Source organism: Rhinoraja longicauda, unplaced genomic scaffold, assembly GCF_053455715.1.
Source record: "Rhinoraja longicauda isolate Sanriku21f unplaced genomic scaffold, sRhiLon1.1 Scf002109, whole genome shotgun sequence".
In the NCBI taxonomy this organism is placed as follows: Eukaryota; Metazoa; Chordata; class Chondrichthyes; order Rajiformes; family Arhynchobatidae; genus Rhinoraja; species Rhinoraja longicauda.
The window spans coordinates 1-10,378 of record NW_027603323.1 but is presented as its reverse complement, the minus strand read 5'-3'; the positions used below and the strand labels follow the sequence as shown (position 1 = coordinate 10,378).

At 45.0% G+C, this 10,378-nt stretch overlaps 1 pseudogene; it reads right to left on the bottom strand.

Annotated features, from left to right (window-relative positions):
- Positions 1–2,377: 2,377 nt before the first annotated feature.
- LOC144591821 (neuropeptides capa receptor-like) lies at positions 2,378–3,474 on the bottom strand (annotated as a pseudogene).
- Between the last annotated feature and the right edge of the window lie 6,904 nt (positions 3,475–10,378).

Below are 10,378 nucleotides of genomic sequence, written 5' to 3'. Positions count from 1 at the left end.
CAAACTCTATCCCCTCCTCCCAATTCCTCCGTCTACGCCGCATCAGCGCCCAGGGTGCGGTGTTCCATACTAGGGCATCCGAGATGTCCTCATTCTTTAGGGAACGGGGTTTCCCCTCTTCCATTATAGATGAAGCTCTCACTAGAGTCTCCTCAATATCCCGCAGCCATCCCCATTCGTGACAAGGATAGCGACCGGCTTGTCCTCACCTTCCACCCCATCGGCCGTCGCATACAACAAATTATCCTCCAACATTTCTGCCACCTCCAACGGGATCCCACTACTGGCCACATCTTCCCATTTCCGCAGAGACCGTTCCCTCCGAATGTCCCTGGTCCACCCGTCCCTTCCCACCCAGGCCACCCCCTCCCCAGGTACTTTCCCCTGCAACTGCAGTAGATGCAACACCTGTCCCTTTACCCCGCCCCTCGACTCCATCCAAGGACACAAACAACCCTTCCAGGTGAAGCAGAGGTTCACCTGCACCTCCTCCAACCTCATCTATAGTATCCGTTGTTCCAGATGTCAACTTCTCTACATCGGCGAAACCAAGCGCAGGCTTGGCGAAAGTTTCGCTTTACCCCCTCGCTCAGTTCGACTTAATCAACCCGATCTCACGGTGGCTCAGCAATTCAACTCTCCCTCCCATTCCCAATCTGACCTTTCTGTCCTGGGCCTCCTCCATTGTCAAAGTGAGGCCCAACGCAAATTGGAGGAACAGCACCTCATATTTCGCTTGGGCAGTTTACACCCCAGCGGTATGAACATAGACTTCTCTAACTTCAGGTAGTCCCTGCTTCCCCTCCCCAGTTCTCCTTATAGTCTTACTGTGTCCGACTACATCCTATCTTTGTCCCGCCCCCTACCCCTGACATCAGTATGAAGGTCTCGACTGGAAACGTCACCCATTCCTTCTCTCCGGAGATGCTACCTGCCCCGCCGTCACTCCAGCATTTTATGTCTATCTCTGGTATCATTGATAGCTACAATAACATAGAATAAAAAAATCTGGAAATAGTCCTCAGCGAGAAACAGAAAGTGGGTTAATATTCCAGCCCTAAGAACGAAAGCCCGCTCTGTGTAGCTGAATAAAAGATGGTGTGTGGGTTTCCAGCACTTCCAGTGTGCTTTAATGTGCTCAGCTGTGAACGATAGCAATGTCAAGTTTGCGCCACCTGGTGGTCACCGAGGCTATGAAAGGTCGGTATGAATGCCCCCGTTAGCAACACAGAACGATATTGATGTAATTTTAGATGGAAGTTCGCGTCTGATTTTCACTTATGCTTCGGAACCACAGCCAGAGAAATACCGCCCCATCGTATCGTTATCTCAGGGCGAGAGTGAGGACGTTTCCGTCCAAGGTTGCCTCATTCTGAGTATCAAATAGAAAGAAGAGACTTTCCACATGCATGCAGTCACGCAGCTCGCAGTGTCGATTGAGTATCGGTTGTGTGGCGAGGGCTGGTTTGAGCGGACGGAAGGCGGAACAAAGCGTCCGTATCTTATATTCCCCATGAAAATATACCAGGACACACAGGGTTTTCCTGCTGTTGACTTACCGAAATGGAAGTGGTGTACATAAAATAACAGAGGCGATGGTGTTTGGCGGGTTGGGGCGAGGAGGGGGTATGCAGATGAGTGCAAATGAGCGAAGGGTGTGAGTGAAATCTAGATGTGGAAACGTCAACGTTTTTCACATTCTTTGCTCTATGTTGTGAACAGGCAAAAGGAACTTTACGAGGCACCGTCATCTCCTCCCAGTATTTCGTGCTGCTCACAGCGCATGAGCACGCATTTGTACAGCAGCTCGACAATCGTAATTCCTCGCAATATGAAACACCCTCCTCTGAAGTTAGTTTGAGAGGAAAACTCAAGGGTCAATGGTTTTTAATTGTCACATGTACCGACAATGAAACGATAAATGTGCCGGAAGGAACTGCAAATGCTGGTTGAAATCGAAGATAGACACAAAGTGCTGGAGTAACTCAGCGGGACAGACAGCGTCTCTGGAGAGAAGGAATGGTGACGCTTCGGATCGAGACCCTTCAGACTGATAAAAAACCATAAATTTCTGACTTGCAGCAGCATTACTGCTCGTTTACGCAAAATTAAATATTTGTTTGATCATTTGTTATCAAGAAGAAATATTTGTTTGATCATTTGTTCAATATTTGTTTGATCATTTGAATATTTGTTTGATCATTTCTTATAAAGAAGAAATCAATAAATTGCTAACCACACTAACAGTACATTAACTTTCTCAAATGGTCTTCAGTGCAACCAAAGCTACTTCTATGCGTTTAGTCAACGTCACTGCGCAAGTATATGTGTAACTGCAGCAGCTCAACGTTTGAATATGAATCCGATTTCCGTCAAAAGGGAGGGAGTTTTGATTGAACTCAGGTTAAGAAGAAGACTTATGGGACCAAGTGTACAGAATACAGACCCAACATTGGCGGTAGCGCTACAAAACACCCGAGGGAAAGAAAAACAGTGAACAATTGTCAGGTCGTCGTCAGAGTGCAGGTGAGAAAATTACGAGTTATCGAATTGTCAGGCTGCGCGGGCATTGTCGTTATTTAACGCATCGCGCAAGTACGGTGAAGGGACGTGCCACCGCTTTCCTCACTTCTTCTCTGAACTTAGTTTGACTCACGGCATAAATGCCGGTATTGGTGCAGCAGCTGAGCAGTTGCAGCATGAATCCAATCTGCTCCACAAAAATGTTGACGTCCGCAGACGGGTAGCCCAGAAACACCACTCGATTACTGATAGCATACACGACATACAATGACCACAGGGCTATGAAATTGCTGGAAATGACGAGGAGCAAATGACGGATTTCCTTCGGCTCTCCATCTCCAGGTCTCTGGGACTCTGGCCACAGTCCCTATTGTTCTGAACCCGGAGTCTCCTGCGCGCTCTGCTCGCAGCTACGATGTGCCGAACAGTTAAGCAGTTGAGCAACAGGATAATGGCGAATGGGACTACCAGGGTGAATATATAATGGAGAAACTCAATTGCTGCCCAGACCTCTGAGGAATAAATCTTTCGCTCTAAAGCACAAAACCAGGGATGGGTCATCAGCAAATATTGACCAGTCAACATGAAGTACCAGAAAATGTTCTTCATACAGCTCAGCAGAGTAACTGTCCCGAGAACAATCGCCGCCGTTCTTTGGGTGCAATATTTGCCTTTGAGCTTCTGGCAACAAATGGCGACGAAGCGATCGAAGGTGAATGTGACGGTGAACCAGACAGAACAGTCTGTGGCGGCGAAGAGCAGGACGGCGTGGATGTTGCAGATGGGAATCGACTGAACGAAGAGGAAATCCTTCCAATAGAGAGTGGGGATGTGTCTCAGTATCAGGTCGAGGATGACAATCAGCAGATCCGCTGCCGCCATAGCCACAAGGTAGCGGGTTACGCACGTCGATAAACCACACCTTCCTCGGGAGAGAATCGCAATCGTCATCGCGTTTACTGTATAAAATGCGTAATGAATTGGAAAACATTACATAACGTAAATAACCCTTATGAACAACATGAAATTTGCCGGTCTCTATACTTTGACCAGAGCACGGTAGCGCAGCGGTAGAGTTGCTGCTTTACAGCGAATGCAGCGCCGGAGACACAGGTTCGATCCTGACTACGGGTGCTGCACTGTAAGGAGTTTGTACGTTCTCCCCGTGACCTGCGTGGGTTTTCTCCGAGATCTTCGGTTTCCTCCCACACTCCAAAGACGTACAGGTATGTAGGTTAATTGGCTGGGTAAATGTAAAAATTGTCCCTAGTGGGTGTAGGATAGTGTTAATGTGCGGGGATCACTGGGCGGCACGGACTTGGAGGGCCGAAAAGGCCTGTTTCCGGCTGTAGATATATGATATGATATGAATGGATAGCCATTCCCCTGCAATAAAGAGATGTTGTGGTATATGGTAAATAACCACGTTTGCCCATGAGATTCAGTTGTGCAAGTTTGGGTAAAACAATTTAACTGCTTCTGTTGGATCCCTAATGCAGTTGTGGGGAAGTTGCGTAACGTCGTTCATTTTATCTAATTGTAGGAATAATGTTTAAAATAAGTTCTATTATCCCAATAATATATTTTACTATTCGACGATATTAGTTTCGTTCCGCTTAGAGATACAGCGTGGAAACAAGCCCTTCGACCCATTGAGTCCGCACCGCACATTAACATTATTCTACACCCTCGGAACAATTTACTTTTATGCCAAGCCATTTAACCTAATAACCTGCACGTCTTTGGAATGTGGGAGGAAGCCGAAGATCTCGTAGAAAAGTCACGCAGGTCAAGGAGAGAACGTACAAACTCCGTACAGACAGCATCCGTTGTCGGTATGGAACCCTGCCGCTGCGCCACCATGCCCCCCTAATTAAAAATCGATTCTATCTCTAACCCTTAATGTAAACCCGCTGCATCAGTGGACATGAAGTTAAAGCAGCAAATTCTAATGAAAAACACATCGAGGTCCAAATCTATCAATATTTGGCAATTTCTGCAGCTGCTCAACTTTCTAACACAAATGCATTATGGAGGGGCATAGGTTCGAGAAGTGAAACAGTTATTTTTACACCAACACAAAATAACTCGAATAAACGGTCCGCTATTCTATGTCGCATTCGCCATGCGATAGGATCGGTGCTGATTTGCTGGCATGGGCCAACTTTAGTTTCGTTTATTATTGTCACGCGTACCGAGGCACGGCGAAAAGCTATTTTTGTTGCGTGCTATCTAGTCAGAGTAGTAAGACATCTTGATTGCAAATCTTGAAAAAATACATTTATACAATAAGTATTTGCTTAATAATGAAACAGTATATCGACAAACTGAAAAGCAATAGACAATAGACAATAGGTGCAGGAGTAGGCCATTCAGCCCTTCGAGCCAGCACCGCCATTCAATGCGATCATGGCTGATCACTCTCCATCAGTACCCCGTTCCTGCCTTCTCCCCATACCCCCTCACTCCGCAATCCTTAAGTAAAAAGAATTGAGGATAAATTATATCAGAGAAATAATCGTAAAAGCAGAATTTTGCTGAAACGTACGCCACACTGCACACATCTTTCATTTAGTTTAGATGCAGCGCGGAAATCAGCATTTCGGCCCACCGACTCCGCGCCGACCAGCGATCCCCGTACACTAACACTATCCTGCACACACTGGGGCCAATTTGCAATAATGCCAAGCCAATTAACCTACACATCTGTCCGTCTTTGTAGTGTGAAAGGAAATCCGAGATCGTGGAGAAAAACCGCGCAAGTCATGGGGAGAACGTACAAACTCCGTACAGACAGCACCCTGAGTCAGGACCGAACACGGGTTTCTGACTCTGTAAGTCAGCAGCTTTACCTCGGCGCCACTGTGCCGCCTCTGGAGGCAACCCCGCTCACAGATGCTGACCAGGAACGCTAACAACTGCGAGCAGGGGATAGTAAACACGTTGAATTGCCCGAAAAGCTTCTTTAATCCTTATCACTTCCAGCCAGTGTGAAGTGATCTTGGCTGATTCTATGACTTCCATGTCTATACCGGTTGTTTAAGGTACATCTGTGATCGTGTGAAGCGACTGAGTACAGTGCGCCCCTTATTTGTACACGTGGGAAATCCACGAGGGACAACCTTTGGCGTCATTTTAATTCGAATTATCTACAACCACTGAACAAACAAAATGCAAATCACCATGTGTGGGAAAGAACTGCAGATGCTGGTTTAAATCGGAGATCGACACAACATGCTGGAGTAACTCCGCGGGACAGGTAGCATTTCTGGAAAGAAGGAATAGGTGACATTTCGAGTTGAGACCCTACTTCTTGAAGAAATACAGATGGTGATGAGTCAAAGTATCGATGTGAGATGGATCGATTGACAAATGGTGCCAACACAACAACCTGGCTCTCAATATCAGTGACCAATGAACTGATTGTGGACTTTGGAAGAGGAAGGATCTCAAGAAGAAGGGTCTCAACCCGAAACGTCACCCATTCCTTCTCTCCAGAGATGCTGCCTGTCCGGCTGAGTTACTCCAGCTTTTTGTGTCTAACTGCAAATCACTGACGGACCACCACACTCCCATGATTGCATTTTCGTTGACTTGTTCCAATCAAACTAAAACTGCGGGCGAAAGAACGAGAACTTGTGCATGGATACAACATAGAAACATGGTTGGGGCGGTCACGGCGGCGCAGCGGTAGATTTGCCGCGCCTGAGACCCGGGTTCGAAACCGACCACGGGTGATGTCTGTACGGAGTTTGCACGTTCTCCCCATGACCTGTGTGGGTCCGAGATCTTCCGTTTTCGTCCCACACTCAAAGACGTGCAGGTTTGTAGGCTAATTGGCTTGGCAAATGTAAAAATTGTCCCGAGTGGGTGTAGGATAGCGCTAATGCGCGGGGATCACTGGTCGGCGTGGACCCGGTGGGACGAAGGGCCTGTTTCCGTGCTGTATCTCTAAACTAACCTAAACTAAACTTAACTAGTAGAACGCTCGTCTCGGTGTCAGAACCAGAACACTGACTCATCTTAGCACAGTCAGATCCTAAAACCTTTCACCTGAAGCTTGCTTCTCTCACTTCATTAACGTTAAACATAGGACTGTATATCTGGGACCAGGATCACCCTCTTAACAGTATACGCTATCCTGTACTTGATGAAATGGTTTCCAGCAACCTCGGAAGACCGATTTCACTTCTTGAAATCCAAGAAGCCATTAAAGCCATGCAAAATGGTAAATCCCCAGGGCCTGACGGATATACAGTGGAGTTTTACAAGACATTTTTTCATCTTCTAGGCCCCGAACTACAAATTATGTACAATGAGTCGTTCCAGAAAGGCCAGTTGCCAGAAACATTGTCTCAAGCCTCTATTTTCTTGTTGCTTAAGATAAGGACCCGCTTCTGTGTAGTAGCAGAAGACCAATTTCTCTTCTCAATGTGGACCAAAAGATCTTGGCCAAAGTCCTTTATAACCGTCTTCGACACGTGGTCCCAGATTTAATATCAACGGACCAAACAGGCTTTATCCAGGGGAGGCACTCCTTTTTTAATACAAGGCGCCTGTTGGACATAGTTCATGCTCCAATTTCTGAACTCCCTGAAATTGTCCTCTCGTTGGACGCTGAGAAGGCCTTCGACAGGGTAGAGTGGACCTATCTTTTTTTTGTTCTTCAGAAAATGGGGATTAATGAAGATTTTATTTCATGGATTAAACTTTTATATTCAGCCCCTGTAGCTTCCGTTATCACTAAAGACTTACACTCACCTTTCTTTCCCCTCAAACGAGGTATTAAACAAGGTTGTCCTCTATCACCGTTGTTATTCGCAATCGCCATAGAACCTCTGGCTATCTGGCTCCATAGCGAGGTTAGGTTCGAAGGCATTGTCAGAGGAGGGGTCACCCACAAAGTGTCTTTGTACGCGGATGATCTACTTTTATTTATATCTAACCCCAACTCTTCCGTTTCAGTTATTATATCTATCCTTGAGCAGTTTGGTAGATTCTCCGGGTACAAACTGAACATTCAGAAAAGTGAGCTTTTTCCGATAAACCCCGCAGCCACAAGAATGCCTCATTCACTTTTCCCTTTTAAGCGCATGGATAGTGGGTTTAAATACCTTGGCATTGTCATCACTAAATCCTTCTCCCATATTTTTAATGCAAATTTTCTCCCCTTACTAGAACGTTGTAAACAAGATTTTAACCGTTGGTCTACTCTGCCCTTATCACTGGCCGGTCGCATTAACCTAATTAAAATGGTTACTTTACCAAAATTTTTATACCTTTTTCAACATATACCAATATTTATTAGGGGAAGCTTTTTTGTAAAATTGGACCAGACCATATCTTCCTTTTTATGGGGAAACAAACCACGGCGCATCAGGAAAGAGTATCTCCAGCGGTCCAAGTCAATGGGGGGGATGGGCCTTCCAAATTTCCTGAAGTATTATTGGGCATGTAATATTCAGAAGCTTCTCTACTGGTCTAATCTGGAAAACACTCCTCTTTGGGCACAAATGGAGCTGTCCTCGTGCCAGTACTCTCTTTGCTCTTTAGTTTGTTCAGGTTTACCGCTTACCTCTATTGCCTGTTCTATGCCCACCGTTACGCACACTTTAAAGATCTGGATGCAATTCAGGAGACACTTTGGTCTTACAAGGCCATCCCTGTATTCTCCAATACATCGCAATTATTTGTTTAAACCATCATGTACTGATTTTACTTTTCAAACCTGGTTTGATAAGGGTATCAGAACTGTTAATGATCTGTATGGTGATGGGACCTTCTTATCATTTCCAGACCTGTCTGAACGGTTCAACTTGCCCCGATCACATCTATTTCGCTATCTTCAGGTCAGGCACTTCTTACAAAGGCAATTTCCAGAATTTCCAAGTCAGCCCACTTACTCTGAAATTGATTCTGTTCTTCTTTTGAATCCCAATGCACAGTGGCTGATTTCAATTATACACACTGAAATAGACTCCATTAAGCCTGAATCTCTCCATAATCTTAAGGTAGCTTGGGAACAGGATTTGGGGTTTGGCATGACGGATCGTACATGGGAAACTGTGCTGGGACTTGTTCACACTTCCTCAATTTGTGCTAGACATAGTCTTATACAATGTAAAATGTTGCATCGCACGCATTACACTAACGCTAGACTAGCAAGAATATTTCCCGGCACGAGTGACGCATGTAACCGTTGTCGACAAACACCTGCCGACTTGATTCACATGTTTTGGACGTGCCCCCGCCTGTCTGAATTTTGGACGGGGATTTTTAAATCCTTTAGGGATATATCCGGTATAGATATTCTACCCAATCCTCTTACAGCTCTTTTTGGTGTCCCTTCCGGAACTAATACGCCCCGATATCTAAAAGTAATTATGTCTTTTACTTCTCTTTTGGCTAGACGTCTTATACTTCTTAATTGGAAGCATGTATTGCCACCCACTCATAATAGATGGATCAAGGATGTGTTATATCACTTAAAGCTAGAGAAGATTAGATTCTCTCTCAAAGGTTCACAGGAAAGCTTTAAAGAAACATGGTTACCGTTTCTAAATTATGCAAAAACTTTAATGATTGTTTTAGAGAATGGGGATAAACCAAAGTGTTGACTGCTTATATGTCTGCCTACACTCTTCCTCCCTTGTCTGTAATCAAAATTTTTATACTTTGTATTTGTTTTACTAATGTCAATGTTATCTCTGCATCTGGGATGGGGCGGGGGGTGGGGGGTGGGGGTGTATCTTTACAAGTATTGTTTGTTCATTGTTGAAATAATTGTAAAAACTAATAAACAGATTTTTTTTTTAAACAAAAAAACAGTACAGCACGGAAACAGGCCCTTTAGCCCACGATGTCTGTGTCAAACATAATCCCAAGTTAGGCTAATCTTCTCTGTCTGCACATGACCTATATGCCTCCATTACTTGCCTATCCATGTGCATCTAAAAGCTTCTTAAACACCACTATCATATCTGCCTCCACTGCAGTGCGTTCCACATACCCACCAGCCTCTGTGTAAACAAATACTTGCCCTGCATATCATCTTTAAATTTTGCCCGTGTCAACTTAAAACTATGCTCTCCGGACCTTAACATTTCAATTCTAGTCAAAAAGTTATTGCCACTCAATTTACAACAGCAGCTTGTAGGCAATACAAAGCAGGGGGAGTCAATCATGGAGAACAGTGTGAAGACGTGGAACAAATATGTTCCCATTAAAGAATTGGAGACTCTAATCCAAGAGACACACAGATCTCGAGGAAAGCATGGGGTTGGCCAAAGCAAAAATAGGGAGATTTAGGATAGATGCCAAGAGCCGTAAAAGTAGATACGGAGAGGAGGTGCAGAGGATGTTAGGTTTACAAAGTGAACCAGGAAGACACATGGGTGAAGAACACTGACATATAAGCAACAAAAGCACTTGAGATGTTGTGTAAAGTATGGAGAATGAAAAAATGGAAAGAAAATAGAGAGCTGTGTCGCTGACCAGACAACAGCTTGTATTTGGAGGCAGTGTCCAGTTCTAAACACACCTCTTTTTTAGTTTAGTTTAGAGATACCATGCTGAAACACGCCCTTTGGCTTACCGAGTCCATACCCGACCAGCGATCCCTGCACACGAACACTATCCTGCACATTAGGGACAATTTACAATTATTCCAAGCCAATTAGCCTACAACCCCCGACATGTTTGGCGATCGGGACGAAACCAAAGCACCCGTAGAAAACCCATGCAGGTCACGGGGAGAACGTACAACCTCCATGCAGACAGCAGCCAGAGTCAGGTTCGAATCAATCAATCAATCAATCAATCAATCAATCAATCAATCAAGCAAGCAAGCAATCAA